Source organism: Symphalangus syndactylus, chromosome 3 (assembly GCF_028878055.3).
Source record: "Symphalangus syndactylus isolate Jambi chromosome 3, NHGRI_mSymSyn1-v2.1_pri, whole genome shotgun sequence".
NCBI lineage: Eukaryota > Metazoa > Chordata > Mammalia > Primates > Hylobatidae > Symphalangus > Symphalangus syndactylus.
Window position 1 is genome coordinate 15,376,536 of NC_072425.2, and position 6,653 is coordinate 15,383,188.

At 58.0% G+C, this 6,653-nt stretch overlaps 1 long non-coding RNA gene across 1 annotated transcript; it reads right to left on the bottom strand.

Moving 5' to 3' along the window:
• Positions 1-202: 202 nt before the first annotated feature.
• Positions 203-2,249, bottom strand: LOC129478798 (uncharacterized). The gene is made up of 2 exons (XR_008656475.1): positions 2,121-2,249; positions 203-886 (listed from the first exon to the last, which is right to left on the bottom strand). It is a non-coding gene; the product is annotated as an uncharacterized lncRNA (long non-coding RNA).
• Between the last annotated feature and the right edge of the window lie 4,404 nt (positions 2,250-6,653).

The window sequence follows — 6,653 nt, forward strand, 5'->3', positions numbered from 1 at the left end:
GGGAGGGCTGTGGCCTGAGCCACCGAAAAGTACAGGGGGTGAGCAGGAAGGGCGGGGGAACAACAGAGACAGGAGCAGCAGCTGGACACCCGCTCTCAGGGGTGTGTGAGAGCGACTGCACCATCTTCCAGCTATGCCCCCAGCAAGTGGCTTCACCTCTCTGAAGCTCTGTCCCCTCATCTGTGAAACTGGGATCATCATGGTCTTTACCTCACTTGGCTGTTCTGAGGGTAGAATTAGATAAGGAAATGTACAGACCCTGGTGGAGTGCCTGGCACTAAGTTCACAATCAGTGGCGGTTATGATTATCATCCCCATTTGCCAGACGGGAAGACTGAGGCTCAAAGCAGCTCAGGGACTTGCCTCGGATTACACAGTGGGTTGGTGGCAGAACCCCTGGCCTCTGCTTCTTCTGACCCCAGTCCAGTGCTCTTTTCCTGGAGGCTGGACCAAAGATGAACCAGCCTTGGGACACAGCCCAGCTCCAGGGTGTCAGAGACCCAAGGTGGCCATCCTGGGTCACACGAGCTCCAATGATAGCTTCCATGTTCTAGCGCCTCCTGTGCACCAGACGCCATGCCACGAGCTTGTGCGCACCACCTCCAGGAGTCATCACCATCTGTGATGGGGGCACTGCGCTGTCCCCATCGTCCAGATGCACAAGCTGTGGCTTCAGCAGAGCCAGGATCCACCACCAGGACTGTCTGGTCCTGGGCCAAGGTGGGGCTTCTCTAGACTGTAGCGACAGCTCCCAGGCGCCTTCTCCCTATGTGTTCATCTTCTTCAAGGAGAGACAGCAATATGACACCCAGACCTCCACCGTGGACTCTAAATCTTCTGGACACCAGACAAGTTTCCCCTGCAGGGCGGGGGTCCTTTCTCACATCTGGAAAAGGGGAGGGAGGAGGGAAGAAGAAACATCAGTCCTAGCCCCTCCCTCCCTTCAGCCAGCACAGGGCCGCAGTGGGGGCTCAGGCTGCTAGGCGATGGTGGCGGGGAGAAGGTTTGAAGCATGCGGTCCCCCTTCCCCGCACACCCTCTACATTCCCATCTGGTCAGCCTGCTCGCTGAAAGTTGAAGTCCGCCTTGTACAAAAAACAAAAGCCTCCCCTTTCCAATGCAGAAAGCCCCAGAGACCGGGGCCACTCTGCTTGCCTTCTCTCTTGGCCAGTGTGGCCAGGACAGGGGCCGGGGAAATGACAGCTGCCCTGCCCAGGGGAGAGAGATCCCAGTCCTGGCTTGGGTCCTCTCCGGGGCCATACCCCAGGAGCAGCCCGCAGAGCCTGTCCCCGCTGACTCCCACCGGCCACCGCCAGGAGCAGGGCCAGATGGGGCGGCTCAGGCTCCCGCCTCGCCCAGCAGCCCAGCCCCCGCGACCCCTCCCCCTAGGACCTCCCGGCCTGGCCATCCGAGATGACCCTTGCCCCTTCCCCACAGAAGCCCAGACCTCTGACCCTTATTAAAAACAAACCAAACAAAATCTGGAGAGAAAAAAAATTCTCCACAAACAGCCGGAGAGATGATCGCGTGTCCTCGGCGCACGTACACACACACACGCACACACACCCCAGCCTCAGACACGCGAGGCCGCCTTCACATAAACACGCTGCTGGAGGGCGGGTTTTGTTTATGAAACGTCCAGGTTTCTCTCAACTTTGGGAGGGGTGTGGACCGTTTCAGAGTTTTCTGCGGAATGAGGGAGGCTGGGGGCGGCAAGGATGTATTTTCTGCTTTGTGCTCTTTGCTGGCTCAATCAGGGGAGGGGGATAAGTGAACAAAAGGACCAGGAAACCCAGGAAGGGGGCCCCGGGGCAGCACCCCCACCCCCAGGGGAGGTCGGGCTCCGGGAGGGCAGCCCCGGGGCCTGGGAAGCCCGGACTGGGCCTGAGCTCTGGAGGGTAGGGCTGCTGGCCCGCGTCCCCTCGGCGTCCCCGCGCTGGGCCCAGGGTCTGTCGCTCCGAAAACATCTGGGACCGCTGGGCCGGGGTCCCTGCCCCCTCCTCTCCCGGCCTACAGCGCCTGGAAACCATGGAATCCGCCCGGAACAATGGCGGGGCGGCTTTCCAAAGGCAAACAAGGAACCATTTGGCTTTTCCCTCTCCCGGCCCCCGAACCACTACCCGAGCGGGCGGCCGGGGCAAGTCTGGGGGTCCGGGTGGCCCCGGCGCGGCGGCGGGACACTCCTGCAACGCCCTCGTGGGCCAGGCCCCGCTGCGCATGCGCGGGTTGGGGCGCAGGAGGCCGCGGCCGCCCGCGCAGCCTCGCTCTGGCCCGGTCTCCGTGGCAACGGGCTCGGGGGGAGGGGCCGGGCGGCGCGGGCCGCGGCGGCTGCTATTTCTGCCGCTTCCTGTTCCTCGCGGCCACGTCGCCATGGCAACGGTGTTACTCACCGCGGCCGCTTCCCGGCTCGGCTGGCGCGCGTGACCCCGGCCGCTCGCGCCCCCTCGTCTCTCACTTGCTGTGTTTTCCCCTCTTCCCCCGGGCGTCCTCCTCCTCCTGCACCCCGGGCCCCCCAAGCAGCGCGCCCCGGTGCCCCCCACCCTTCCCCCTCCTCCCCGGTGTCCGCGGCCCGGGACGAGGGGGAGGGAGATTGATGGGGGACGCTTATTAAAAAACATTGTAACCGTTTCCGTTTTTATTACGTTGACAAGGGAGCGTTATTTACTGTTATTGTTTGCCGAGCGGGCCGCGCCGGAGCGCGGGCGGCCCCCCGGGAGCTCACCTTCAGGCTGCGGCGGGCGGGGGCCGGGGTCGGGGGCAGGGCGCGAGCAAGGGGCGTCGGGCGGCCGCGCACCCCGGGGCCCTGTTCCTCGCCCCTTCCCCCGCCAGCCCGTCCGGGCCCCGCGGCGGGGCGCGTTGGCGCGGGGAGGAACTGCAGAGGCCCGGTGAGTCGCGTTGAAGGAGAAAGGCAACAAAAAATAAAAAAGGAACAGATGACTTCATTCTCGGGAAGGCTCCGTCCTACACGGACCAATTTCCTGGCGACTGTGGTGGAACAGCCCCGCTGCCGTTGGAAGCACTTAAAACTAAACCAGATAAAGACCAGAACATTCTGGGCCCTGATGAACCAAGCCAGGGCAGGCTGCCGGGGCATGCGATTTCTGGCCACATGGGGAGGTGGGTGGCCTCTCTCCACCCTCAAAGGGCGCCTGGCTTCCAGTGTCCCAGGACTGGGGGGCTTGTGGGGAGGTGTCCACCGGGATCAGATGGGCCTGAAGGACGCCCCCAAGCCCCTGCTGGGTTGTTAATGTCATCCTGCTAATTAAAGTTTGTGATTCTGTTCCTAACTCAGCTCCCCCTCTTGGACATTACCAGCTCAAATGCAAACAGTTGCTGCTCTGGACAGGGAAGCCAGAGGAAAAAGCCTCTGCAGTGCGCACCATAACATAGGTTCAGAAAAACAAATGTTGGCCGGGCACGGCCCGCCTGTAATCCCAGCACTTCAGGAGGCCGAGGCAGGAGGATCACTTGAGGCCGGGAGTTCGAAACCAGCCTGGTCAACATGGCGAAACCCAGTCTCTACTAAAAATACAAAAATTAGGCGTGGTGGTGCACGCCTGTAATCCCAGCTACTCGGGAGGCTGAGGCATGAGAATCACTTGAACCTGGGAGACAGAGGTTGCAATGAGCCGAGATCATGCCACTGCACTCCAGCCTGGGGCGACAGAGCAAGACTCCATCTCAAAAAATAAAAAAAAGAAAATGTTTACACTTACAGGCAACTCCTAGTGAACAACCCAGGTTTTGGAAACAACTTTCAGAGACCCCTTTAGCCTGTTTCATGTTTTCTTTTTCTTTTTCTCTTCCACGGACATGCTGTTAGCCTTTGGTCACGGAGGCCTTTGCCCTTTCAAGATAAAGTGATCTTCAGCTCTGTTCCCAGCACCAGCCGCTCTCAGCTGCACAGCCCTCCCTGAATGTGTGAACCAAAGTCACCAGTTCCAAGAGGAAAGAGCATCCTCTATCCCCACCCCACTCCCACCCCCACCCCACCCCAGCGCTTGTGGAGTGTAAGACAGAGGTTCCCAGCCCTGAGATAGGGACAGGCATCGGGCAAGCCTATACCTCCCTCCACTCCGAGTCACCAGCATTCACCCCACGGCCTGACTGTCCACACAGAGCTCTCTGGCAGCTGGTGGTGGGTTCAGAGGGTTTAGCTGATGTGAGAGTCGGAGCCCTGGGCAGTGTTTGTGACAGAAATGACAGTAGACACCCAGCGTTGCAGAACCCCAGATCTGGGAGGACTTTGGAGATTACCCAGACCAACTACCCCCACTTCTTGTTTTACAATTGGGCAAACTGAGGCCTGGAGAGGGGAAGGAGATGGGGCTAAGATGCGCCACCAGCTGGTGATAGAGCCTAGATGGGACCGCGGCGCTGTGCCTTCCATTCAGGTGCTGGTTGCCCCAGTCTTTCATCTGTGGAATTATCTGTATGATCAGAAGTTTGGGGCTGGGGGCAGGACAACCGTCAGTCAGGGGCCACTGACGCCAGACTACCAGGGTTCAAATCCTTACTTCTAAGTGAAGCCTTGGGCCAGCGAGTTCTCTCCAAGCCTTGGCCTCTTTATGTGTTAAGTAATGGGGATAATAACTGACCCTGGGCCGGGCGTGGTGGCTCACGCCTGTAATCCCAGCACTTTAGGAGGCTGAGGAGGGTGGATCACTTGAGGCTAGGAGTTCAGGACTAACCGGGCCAACATGGTGAAACCCCATCTCTCCTAAAAATACAAAAATTAGCTGGGCATGGTGGTGGGCACCTGTAATTCCAGCTACTTGGGAGGCTGAGGGAAGAGAATCATTTGGACCCGGGAAGCAGAGGTTGAAATGAGCAGAGATTGCACCACTGCACTCCAGTCTGGGCGACAGAACGAGGCTCCGTCAAATAAATAAATAAATAACAGAGCCTGCTCTGAGTTTGTCTTAAGGAAGAAAGGCTATGACGCAGGTGAGGCCCCCACTGACTGGTACTTTCTAGAACTTAACTGATGCTGGCAACCATGGCGATGCTGGTGGTGGTGGTGGTTGTAGTGGGTTAAATGGTGCCCTCCTCCCCCCAAAGTATGTCCACACCCTCATCCCTGGAACCTGTAAATGTGACGTTATTTGGAAAAAAGGTCTTTGTTGATGTCATTAAGTTATGGATCTTGGGAGGAGGTTACCCTCGATTACCTAAGTGGGGCCTAAATGCCATCACAAGTGCCTACGGAAGAGGAGAAGCTGTGTGTAGACGGAGGCAGAGGGTGGGGTGATGCAGCCACGAGCCAAGGAGCACCCAGAGCCACTGGAAACTGGAAGCAGCAGGAAGGTCCTCCCCGAGCCTGCGGAGGGAGCCTCCCCCTGCTGACTTCGATCTCAGACTTTTGGCCTCCAGGACAGCAAGAGAATCATCTGTGTTGTTTTAAGCCACCACGATTGTAGTGATGTGTTCCTCAGCCATAAGGAAGGAAACAAATACAGGAGTGTTGAGGTTGAGGATGAGGACAGGGTGATGATAATGATGGTGATGGTGATGCTGATGGTGGTTATATAAATGAATACGGGGGTGTTGAGGATGAGGATGAGGACGGGGTGATCGTAATGATGGTGGTGGTGATGCTGATGGCGGTTATATTCACTTGCTAGAGCCGTCTGACGGTTCCGGAGGCCCGAGGTCCACAGCAAGGGCATGGGCAGGACCATGCTGCCTCTGAAGGCCCCGGGGAAGCCTCCGTCCCAGGCCTCTCTCCAGCTTCCAGCAGCCTTGGCGTGTGGCCATGTCACTCCTGTCCTCCGGTCCTCCCATCCTTCTGCCCTTCGTCTTGACGTCATCTTTATTCTGCGGTGTCTGTTCACGTTTCCCCTTTTTATAGGAACCTCACTCTTATTGGATTAGGGCTCCCCAACGACCTCACCTTAACCTGGTTACCTCTGTAAAGACCACACGAAGCCACATTCTGAGGGACTGGGGTTAGGACTTGAGCCTTTTTTTTTTTTTTTTAAGACGGAGTTTTGCTCTTGTTGCGCAGGCTGGAGTGCATTGGCGCAATCTCGGCTCACTGCAACCTCCGCTTCCCAGATACGAGCAATTCTCGTGCCTCAGTCCCCCAAGTAGCTGCGATTACAGGCACCCACCAACACTCCCGGCTAATTTTTTATATTTTTAGTAGAGCTGGGGTTTCACCATTTTGGCCAAGCTGGTCTGGAACTCCTGAGCTCAGGTGATCCACCCACCTCGGCCTCCTAAAGTGCGGGGATTACAGGCATGAGCCACCGCGCACGGCCAAATCTATCTTTTTGGGGGACACAATTTCCCTCACAACAGTGGTGCTAATGGAGGTGATGGCAGTTGGTCATGGAGATGATGATTGTAGTCATGGAGATGACAGTGACCGCCATGGTGATGGTCCTAGGCCTCAGCCCTGGACCCCCAAATCCTGCAGCTGCTCCTTGGGGTGCAGTGGTTAGTTCATAGGGTCTCTGGGGGTCCAGAGCCTGTTCTCGGCGGTGGAGAGCAGGGTTGGATTGTCAGCTGAAGGAGCAGAGAGGTGAGAAAGATGATCCCGGGATGCTATTGCCAAGTTAGTGTCCCTTCTGCACCCTTCTGAAGCTCTGCCAGCCACCAGTGATGAGATCTGTGCAAGCCCTCTAACCTCTGTCAGCTGCTGGTTGAGA